At 39.0% G+C, this 10788-nt stretch overlaps 1 non-coding gene across 1 annotated transcript; it reads left to right on the top strand.

Annotated features, from left to right (window-relative positions):
• The first annotated feature begins 6018 nt into the window (after positions 1–6018).
• Positions 6019–6125, top strand: LOC128126489 (small nucleolar RNA R71). The gene has a single exon (XR_008224485.1). It is a non-coding gene; the product is annotated as a small nucleolar RNA R71 (small nucleolar RNA).
• Positions 6126–10788: the final 4663 nt, after the last annotated feature.

The raw sequence follows: 10788 nt of genomic DNA, 5'->3' as shown, positions 1-10788 counted from the left end.
TCATCGCCACATCGTGAATTAAGTGTTTATCGTGAATTTATTATTTTCTTGTCTTTCAAACCTCCCATGTTCCCTATTTTGTCCCTTTTGGTCCCTCTCTTCGAGAATCCTTTATATTGACTGAAAATAACAATTTAAAGTCATAAGTATCATTATTCTAATCATATTACCAATTTATTAATAAAAATGTACTTAAATATTGCCTAAAAATAAGTATAAATATGGCAATATCAAAATACCCCACACTTAGGCTTTGCTTGCCCTCAAGCAAATTTAAACTTAACTCTTAATTACTAACACCACACAAAACAATCCGACTCTAGTTCAGCCATTATGCCAAGACCTCAACGCATGCTTTTGTGTCTAAAATATTCCTAAAGTACCCCCCCATACTTTAAATACTCACAATCTTCATAAACACTCGCCCACTTTTTCCGAACAATGCTCATTTTATGCAACCCTCCGAATCCATCCTCAGAAAACCTCCTTATCCTCAAGGTATTTTTAGTTGAGCAACCTAAGCATACATGATCTAGAATTACAATCATTGATACCACTATAGAGCTCTTTTGGGATTCTTCATTTCTTTGACATTTGATCTTTGATTTCTTTGAATTCACCACCTTATTTGATTTGATTTCTGGTATCTTCAACTTTTGAATTTCTTGGAATTTTGATCTTTTGATCTTCACTTTATTTGCTCCAAAATTCTTCACACTCTTCTCGTAATTCTTTTTTTTTTTAACATGTATCTCACTTTTTTTTCACTCAAAACCTACATGCTTAAGCAGAGGCGCTCAACCTCAACCTTTATCAGTTAATGATAATAATTTTCCTGGATACATTTCAGGTTTAGGCTGCTAAACATATTGCATCCCTCAAACCAAGCGGGGTTATGTTTTTGTTCCATGATTTCACTAAAATAAGGGAGGCCACAAATGCACTATAACGTATATTGGCTCAACTAAACATTTGAACTTTCATCAGATCATCCCACATAATACTAGCAATTATAGCTCAAATTATTATTACTAGATTCAATTATTAAAAATTCAAAATTTTCAAAAATTTCAATTTTTACTCTCAAATTCTATGATTTTATAGCTATCAAATTCTATGATTTTCTAGCAATTTACTTTTTCTACCCCTACCCCACACTTATTTCATATAATGCCCTCATTATATGCATAAAAATAAATCAAAATTAAAGAAAAGGGAGAAAAAGGAACAGACTCCCCTGGGATAGTGGCGTGAGCATCTCCAAAAGTGTGGAAAACGTGCATTTGGACTTCCAAAAATAGAAACTTGGTGTAGAACTGGTTGAATACGTAAACAAACCACGAACATGACTCGAAACTTCAATTCTTCAAAGTGGGTATTTGTAAGGAAAAATGTGGGCAATGATAAATGGGGACACATCGTGGCAGGTAACTGGCCACGTCATGATATGGGATGAAAGCGCGAACACCAAAATGCTGAATTTCTTCAAACTGCAAGAACGCCACGACGTGGCGTAAGGATTCCACGTCGTGGAAACTGGGCATCAGCAGAAAATGGCTTATTTGTTTTATTTACTCTAGCAACTTTGACCAATGGTTAACTGGTTTCAGATGATTCTATGCAAATATATTTCCTAACTGTAACCTCTCTCCTACTAATATACCCTACACTTATCTTGAATTGTGGGTTCCAACTCACAACTCTAAGCTTCCTTGACTTAGACAAACACGACTCGAAAGTTAACCTTTTATGCTCCTTAGAATTCCAATGCTAATCTGAAAAATGGAACAACCCAAAAGAAATAAAAAGTAACATCATAGTTTAAGAATGTTTTACATTACACACCAAATTCAAACATAAAAAAAACTACTCAAAAACAAAACAAAAGAAAAAGAAATAAAATCAATCATCATCTTGATCTTGTGCTCCACTTGGCCCTGCCCCGTCATTCTGCGGACGCCATAGCTCCTCCCATGTTGGAAAATAGGGATACTGTGGTGGCATAGAAGGTGGTCGGGTCACACCCAAATGCGAATAAATACCCTCAGTAAGCTGGGTATGGTAAATGGCATGCCCCCGTAGATTATGCAAATACGTTCCCACCCGACTCTGAAAAGGGTCGGTGGGCACTCCTTGAACATACTGCAAAGCAGCACGTTCTCTCTCGACTTTACCTCTAGCCCACACATTCCGACGCCGCGATCTGGCTGGTGGTTGTTGTCCTGGCTGCACCTCCTCTTGCTCGTCATCTATCGGCGGTATAACAAAATGACCCCCGATATTCACCACCGCCCGCATAACACCCAAGACTTGAATGGTCAAGTCTGTGTCCGGGAATCGAATAAGATTCCTTACAAAGTCATGGGTCAAAATATGATATGACCTAGCCAAGCGAGTAACCAAATGCCCCCCCAGTAATCAGGCTCCCGGGCCTAGAATTGGCCGCTTTCTTCCCCATGAACCTCGCCAACATATAAGGTAAATCACAACAAACTCCCGGGGTAATAAGAGTCCATAAATAAAACAGATTCTGAATGGGGACTTTATCACCATGATGCTTGTGATTTATTTAAAAAGTGATAAGGCGGTGCAAAAATCAGAAAACAGGATTCCGAATTTGTGACTCACTCGAGTCACGAGTGTTGTACTCATGGTTAGAAATGCCCCGCCAGAACTGCGCATCCATAGTACCGGGAGCAAAATCCTGAGCACATCCAAGCAAGAACGGAATGAAAAACGGAGATTGCATCTCCACTTCTGTATAGAGCCCCATACGCCAAGCAAATTCCCGAAGACTACACTCTCTATACACACCACCCAAACGAAACACAAGTGCCCGGTCGTAGGTGAAATCAAGGGTGCTTTCCTCGAAGCATATGGTAGAGAAAAACTCTACCGATAATTCTCGGTACACGGGTTCTTGAATGGCAAATAAATTCCTCCACCCGTGACAAGTGAAAGAAAACTGATCTCCAACATAAGTCTTCGACCAATAACGTTCCAACTCAGCTACCATTCCCACTCCACCAAGCCACCCCCAATCGATAATTGGGGCTATTGCAAACTCCCTATTATACAGCCATCCAAGCCGATTCTCGTAAGTAGTAGCAACGGTCGGGGAATGTTTTAAGGAAACTGGTATAAGGGATGTATGGTTGCTACATCTATCGGGTTTTCCTCCTGTTGAATAGCTCGTCGTGGTCCCATTTCTGCATACAAAAGCAAACCAAAGCAGCAAACAACAAACACATTAAAACAATTTAAACCTGTTTCACAAAAGTCACGACGTGGCCAGACTACGCCACATCGTGGGCCGTGATCGGTCACAGTTTTCAGATCGGTCCATGTGCATGCCGTATCTACCAAAATTAGTGCTTGGGGTTTGTTCCTATGGACATTTAAGGGATATTCAATCTAAAATCAACCACTAGATTCAACCAATTTCGTGAACCATACAAACCCTAACCATGAAAACTTGAAATTGGAAGAACTAACTACAAAATAATGAGTAAAACACATACCAAGTAGATTAATTGGCAAGATCTTGCAAGGAAATTGGAAGTAGATTAAGAAATTGGTTGTGGGGTTATGTTGTTCCCGTTCATGCGGCAGTCTTCAAGTGTGATTGGGGCTTATTGGTCAAAGGGTTTTAAGGAAATGGTCCCCCCTGAATTTTTAAAGGCCACGACGCGGCTGGCTATGCCCACGTCGTGGACCTTAAATCTGCTTTATAGTCCCGTGTTTTCCATTTCGACCCACGACGTGGCTGGCTATGCCCACATCGTGGAAACTGCCAAATGCAAAATTTTAATAAAGTCTAACATATTAACTAATTACTTTGTATTTCATTCATTATTTAAAGTTCCCTATAGCTAATTCTTTACTAATTATCAGTTATTAGATGATGAAATTATGTCTTTCCTTATTTCAAAAAAAAAATTCAAAGAAAAGAAAATGCAAACCAAACTCGGGTTGCCTCCCGAGAAGCGCTTCTTTTTCTTGGAGTCTTGAGCTGGACTCCGTGCCTTCTACGTTGAATCTTCGGAAGAGTCCACCATTAAGAACTTTTGTTCCTTGAACCGCCGCTTGTAAGCTTGAACTCGTCTTTTATATGCCTTCTTTGAATTCTCCTTTTTTGCCTTGCCCTCTTCTTCAAGCTTACGTTTTGTGCCCTTAGTTTGTTCCTTGCACTCCATAGCATCCTCCTCTTTTTTCACCACCGGCCTTGTTACTCTTGAAGTGACATCCTCTTCATCACTTGTCATTTCCTCATCCTCTTTGCTCACCCAAGAAGGCGGACTCTTGTAAGCTATGACTTCAATCAAATACGGAACAGATGCCCTCGGTTTTGTCCTTTTGAGTTGATGAACTGCCTTTATCTCTTCTTCCATAAGCTTTTCCAGTTCTTTCAGTTCATTCTCTTCATTAATTGTGAACACCTCTTCTTTATCTTCTTGAAAGTCATCTTTTATCCCAAAGACTTCTTGTTCATCTCCAACCCTCAAAGTGAGCTTAGACTCGCGGATATCAACAAGGGCTCCAGCAGTGTTAAGCAATGGCCGACCAAGGATTATTGGAACATACGGATCTTCTTTCATGTCCAAGACTACAAAGTCTATTGGAAAAAAAAATTTCCCAATTTTTACCAAAATATCCTCCACGATGCCACGGGGTTGTGTCACCGAACGATTCGCCATGTGAATCTTCATTTTTGTAGCCTTCATCTTCTGAATCTCCAATTTTTGATAAAATGAAAAAGGCATTAGATTAATGCTAGCCCCAGAATCAGCTAAAGCATTAACCTTCATTTTATTCCCAAACTCACATGGAAGAGTGAGGCGTCCAAGATCCCCCATCTTTTCTGGTGTTTCTCCCAACACAACTTTTGAAGTTTGTTCACTTAGAATGAGTGTAGACTGCTTCTTTAATTTCCTTCGAGTGTCTATCAAGTCTTGCAGTAATTTCTGGTTCTCGGGGGCTTTGGATAAGGACTCGACAAAGGGGGTATTAATTGGGATCCCCTTCACATGCTTTACAAACTCTAAATGCTCCTTCTCCAGTTGACTGAGTGTAGCTCGGGTGGGAAATGGCAAAGGTGGATGATAAGCTGGAACGGGCTCAAAGTATTTTTGATCAGACATGTGCCACGTCGTGGCCAGAGGAGTGCCACGTCGTGGCGAGCCTGGTTCAGCAATTTTTCCACTTTCGATCCTTGATTTCTTGGGCTGCTGCGGTTCTTCTTCCAATGCCACCAGGAACTCAGATATTGTATCTTCTTTAGTATCAATGGCCATTACGTGAGATTGGGTCTTTATTTCGGGATTCTTCGGGGACAATTTTTCATGAACTAGAGTGGCTAGTTGACCAAATTTTACTTCAAGGTTATGGATGGAGGCTTGCTGGTTTTTTATCAAAGTTTGTTGTTCCAAAATGGCGGAATCAGTGGCATCGTGTCTCTTTTCCGAAGCCTCCATAAACTTTATCAAAATGGTCTCTAGGTCGGGTTTCTTCTCGGCCGGTGGCTGCTCCTTTTGATAAAGGCCTCGACCTGTCTGCCTATATTTCTCTTCTTTTTGCTTCTTATACTCTTCATATGGCAGCCACTCCTTCTTCCGTTTCCTCCAGTCCTCATCAAACTTATCCCCACTAGAGTAGCACACTTGAGCTTTTCTGTTCCCAAACTCATCTACATTGTAGTCCTTGGTCAAGTGTGGACCACTGCATCTCTCGCACCCCACTCTTATGGCATGTATCGACTGGTCCATTTGTGTTATCCTACGATCCATGTTATTCAGCATGGCCATGACAGCTGTAATTTCTTCAGTTTGGGCCCCTCCACCGCCTTTGATTCCATCTTGCCTTGGGTTGTGGTATTCGCTAGAGTGCTTCGCGAATTCTTCAATTAGCTCCTTGACCTCCCTTGGATTTTTCTTTGTCAACGGTTCTTGAGAATCAAGGAGTTTTCTTGTCATCACATTGACCCCATCATAAAAGATTGACATCTCTTGCTGCACATTTAGGTCATGTTGAGGGCAATTTCTGAGCAAGCCGTTGTACCGCTCCCATGCTTCGTATAGTGACTCCCCTGGCTGTTGCTCAAAGTTGGCTATTGCCTTCTTGAGTTTGGCTATATTGGATGGCGGGCAAAACTAGTCCAGGAATTGCTCACGCATTTGAGCCCAAGTGGTGATTGTACCCGGTGGGAGTACTTTCAACCACTCCTTAGTAGCTCCTTTGAAAGTGATGGGAAGCATCCTAAGCAAGACTGTGTTTCTGTTGACATTTGGGACATTGAAGTAAACCGGAATGTCGTTGACTTCATCTAGATGCTTAAAAGCATCCTCATGATCTTTCCCGAAAAATGGGATGTACTTTAGTGCGGTCAATATGTGTCCCTTCAACTCGAATGTGGCAGTGGCAGGTATTGCGGGTTGGACTAAACCGGGACCCACATCTTCTCGGATCCAGTTCTTGTAAGCTCCCATGGACATTTCTTCAATCGCTGCCATCTCGTTCCTTGGCTCGTTCTTGGGTTTGCTCGTGTGTTCTTCAAATTTTGGCTCGGTATCGCTTTCGGACTCGGTTTGGACGGGTGTATGATCCAAATGCTCAAGATTGCTCTTATGCCTCCCTGATGAACTTGACTCTCCTGTCTTCTTTCCCGACTTCCTAGAAAAAGCTGACTTCAATTCTTGCAAGGGCGTCTTTTTCTTTTGAAGTGCAGACTCAGGGTCTTCAAGTGGTGGCACCAAGTGTGTGTTTGAGCTTCTGGTCATGAACTCCTGCAACTTGCTAAACTAAAAACGTGAAACTAAACTAAAATAAGAAAAACTAACTAAAAACTAAAAATTTAGTTTTCTATCTGTCACGTTGTGGCAGGTATTACGTCACGTCGTGGACTCTATGTCTGACAGAAAATTTTTATTTTGCTGAAAAATTAACTTTTTGTGGTTTTTATTCCACAAAAAGGATCGATCAATTTAATGCAAATAAATAAGCTAAAAACTAAGCCGTTCCCCGACAACGACGCCAAAAACTTGATGTGCACAAAAGTACTCACTAATTTTAATATTTATAACCTAACAAACTTAACTAACTTTGCACTTATAGGCAGTGTACCTAGTCAGATTACAGTATAGCTTGGGAAAGTCGGGTGTCGATCACAGGGAACGGTGTTCTAATTAATTTATTTACAATTAAATTAACCTAATTTATTAACAAGTTTAAAAGGGGTTTTATCTGGTTTTACAAGATCAGATGAACTTAAATCAAATTAAATAAATAAAAACACACTCTTGTTTAGTTTGAATCCACTTCTCCCTAATGGCTAGCTAATGATTACGGATTATTAAGTTGGTTTTTAGTTGTATTAGTAATTTAGTTCTAACTTACCAATAATTAACTAATTCATGTCAAACCATGTATGTTCACACATAATTAAACACAGAACTAATTATGAATGTAAATCTGCTATGTAAGATTTGTTGTATAAACGCAATTATGATCACAATACACGTTCTCTAGCACAGCTAAGCTTTATTTATTCTAATTACTAACTAAGATTGGTCAATCCTAGCTCTAACCATTCAATGTTCACTAAATCATTAGGTAAACAGGTTCATGCAGTTTAATGGTCACTAAGCTACACAGAACATGCAATCAAGCAATTAGATAAACAAATAATAGCATGCTAGGTTATTCAAATCAAACACAAGCAATCTTTACCAACTAAACTTAATCCATAAGCATATAACTATTCATAAGTTTAAAGCTTCATCTAGCGAAACAAGAGTAGCTAGATTCATTTGCTCATCATAGCAACTAAACCAACACAGCTAAAGATAATGAAAGACATATTCTTATTTAACTAAAATATAAACCTTTACTCCTTTTGGTGTTGAAAACCCTCTTCCAGAACCTTTCTTTCGCTCTGAATCGTCTCCTGGAACTCTTTTCTTCTGCCAAAAGCTTCTCCCTTTCGTAATAATCAGGAGCACTTATATAATCTTCAAAAACCCGCGCCACGTCGTGGCCAGATGTGCCACGTCGTGGGCTTCAAGCAATCTGTATCCTCCAAGGAAATCCTCCGCGTCGCGATGTCTATCTTCTGGAACACTTGTGCCATGTCGTGGGCTTCATCGCCACGTCGTGAATTAAGTGTTTATCGTGAATTTATTATTTTCTTGTCTTTCAAGCCTCCCATGTTCCCTATTTTGTCACTTTTGGTCCCTCTCTTCGAGAATCCTTTATATTGACTGAAAATAACAATTTAAAGTCATAAGTATCATTATTCTAATCATATTACTAATTTATTAATAAAAATGTACTTAAATATTGCCTAAAAATAAGTATAAATATGGCAATATCATAAACATATGGACACTTTGGTAATGGTACAAGAGACAATCTAAGACTTAGCCTTTCCCTTTCCCTTGGAAAGAAAAATCTTTACTGGACTTCCAATGTTTCCATTGTCAATGTCCATGGAAGCTTGGGAAGTAGATCTTTTAATCAAATTTGCTTTACCAATACGCCAAGTCATTGCAGACTCAACAGTATTAAGCAAATAGGTGAGATCAATAAGGGTCACGTCGCAGTCTGTCATATAGTAGTTTTTAACAAACTAACTATATAACTCAGGAAGTGATTGAAGAACCAAGTCAACATCCAACTTCCTTGAGACATCGACTCCTAACATTCCCAGCCTATCAATGTGTGACTTCATCTCCAAGACATGTGCACACACAGGTCTTCCATCTTCATGTTTTCTCGCCAATAGGGCATGAATGACCTTGAACTTTTCCAGTCTTCGAACATGTGGGTCAGGGAGAATAATTGGAGGTGGTGGAGGAAGTGAAGTATGATATTGTGGAATATCACGTTCATGTGGAAAGCCTTTTCCAACAGATTCGGGAAGACCATAGTTGTCTGACCTAGACATATATTGTAAGTCCCTAATCTGCCCGTGTATCAGTCAGATCCGTTTGATGGTGCGGAATCCCAATCAAACGGATGATGTCAAATCAAATAGAAGAAAAGGAGAAGAAGAATAATATGAATCTTCGTATGAATTGATATGAATTAAAGGTCCGGATACAAAAGATTCACACAAAATGCTCTCTAGTTTCTCTCTTCTCTCTAGGCCGTAAACTACTTCGTGTTCATCAATCTCTACTCCTCACCCTAACACCTCTATTTATACTAGGAATATGGGCCGGAAACAAATGGGCCGTAAATGAGTTTACGGCCGTAAGGTGTTTACGGCCGTAAAATAGACAAAAAATTCATGAATATTACAGTAAAATACAATTGCCCAGAAAAGTAAAGTATAAACCATATTTTGACCCAACAATCTCCCCCTTGGTTTATAGCTTTTTTTTCTTAATGACCCAACAAGCTCCCCCTAAAAAGTAGCTGGCTCTTCTTGTCAATCTTCAATGAGAGCTTGGCTTCAGCTTTAACCTTCGATTTCTTCACAACATCAGGATGAACATATGAATCTTCAATGAATGACTTCATCTTGAGCACTTGAGGTTTTCTTCAGAATTTGTCATTGAACGCACATTGGGTGAGGAGGCTTCTTGTACTGGTTCATGAAAGATAAAGCTTTCAGCTTGAGAATCTTCAGAGAGAACATCATAGAGAACAAATCTTCTGGATCACTTCAGCAGGTACAAAGATAGCATCAGACTGATTGAGGAGGCTTCAATGCAATCCGTCACATAATCTTCAATTGCAGCTTCACCTTGCTTCTGGGGTTGAAAGATTGAATTTGAAAGAATAATCTTCATTTCTTGCTCCTTCGAATGAGAATTCTTCGATGCTCACGGACAAAGCTTTTGGCTCAGAAATCTTCAACACAAACTCCATGAGTCTTATCTATACCTGAGATCACTTTTCAAGACAAAAACAAAACTAAAAGAAAACTTAGCACACAAATTAAAATAGAAAAAAAATATTTTTTGGATTTTTGATTTTTCTGAACAAGAAATAAAACAGAAATAACACTATTTTTGGATTTTTAATTTTTTTGATTTTTCTTTGATTTTTGAATTTTTTGAATATTTTTACTGTTTTTTCATTATTTTTAATTTTTAATTTTCCCCTAATATTTAAATTAGAAGAAACTATGACAAATTTAACAAAAATAAAAATGATATCTAACTTTAAGAATGATTTGGGATCAAAGTTTTTAGACAGCCTTTATCCACTTGTCGGTACCTTTCATATTCACATCTTTGTCTGGTCGATCGTCGGTATTGTGGTCCACTTAAACACAAAAAATTTGTGACAGATTTAGGACATACTATTTGTTACAAGACATGATGAACTTAAAAACCTAAAATTTATATCTGATCCTAATTTTTCAGAAACTATATCTTAAGGTCCATTCATTTGACGACGACTAGGGATATTGTTGTCCAGCTAAATTGAGCAACGAGATCTATAGACAATATGTATGAGTTCAATTTTAAGTGTACTGGAACGTGTTTCCCGCTTCCTGATATGCCCCAGCCATCAAGAACTTCCAAAGTACTCCTTACACCGGGTGAGCAGAAAACCATTCAGAGAGAGAAGAGATTCAGAATTCTATTGCTAACTACTTCAGAGGGGTTGAGAAGAAGAAGGTTGCATATGCTATGTACCAGGTCAGATTAGAAGTCGCGCAAAGGAGACAGCATATGGCTAACAGATAAAAAGTATTTCACACATGTATATATATAGCCTGCAGAGAAATAGAGTTGCATATGTTGTGTACCATGTCGGATTAGAAGTCGCGCAAAGGAG

This window comes from Lactuca sativa, chromosome 5, assembly GCF_002870075.4.
Source record: "Lactuca sativa cultivar Salinas chromosome 5, Lsat_Salinas_v11, whole genome shotgun sequence".
Lineage (NCBI taxonomy): Eukaryota > Viridiplantae > Streptophyta > Magnoliopsida > Asterales > Asteraceae > Lactuca > Lactuca sativa.
The sequence above is the reverse complement of the archived record's forward strand: the minus strand, read 5'-3'. Positions and strand labels throughout refer to the sequence as shown.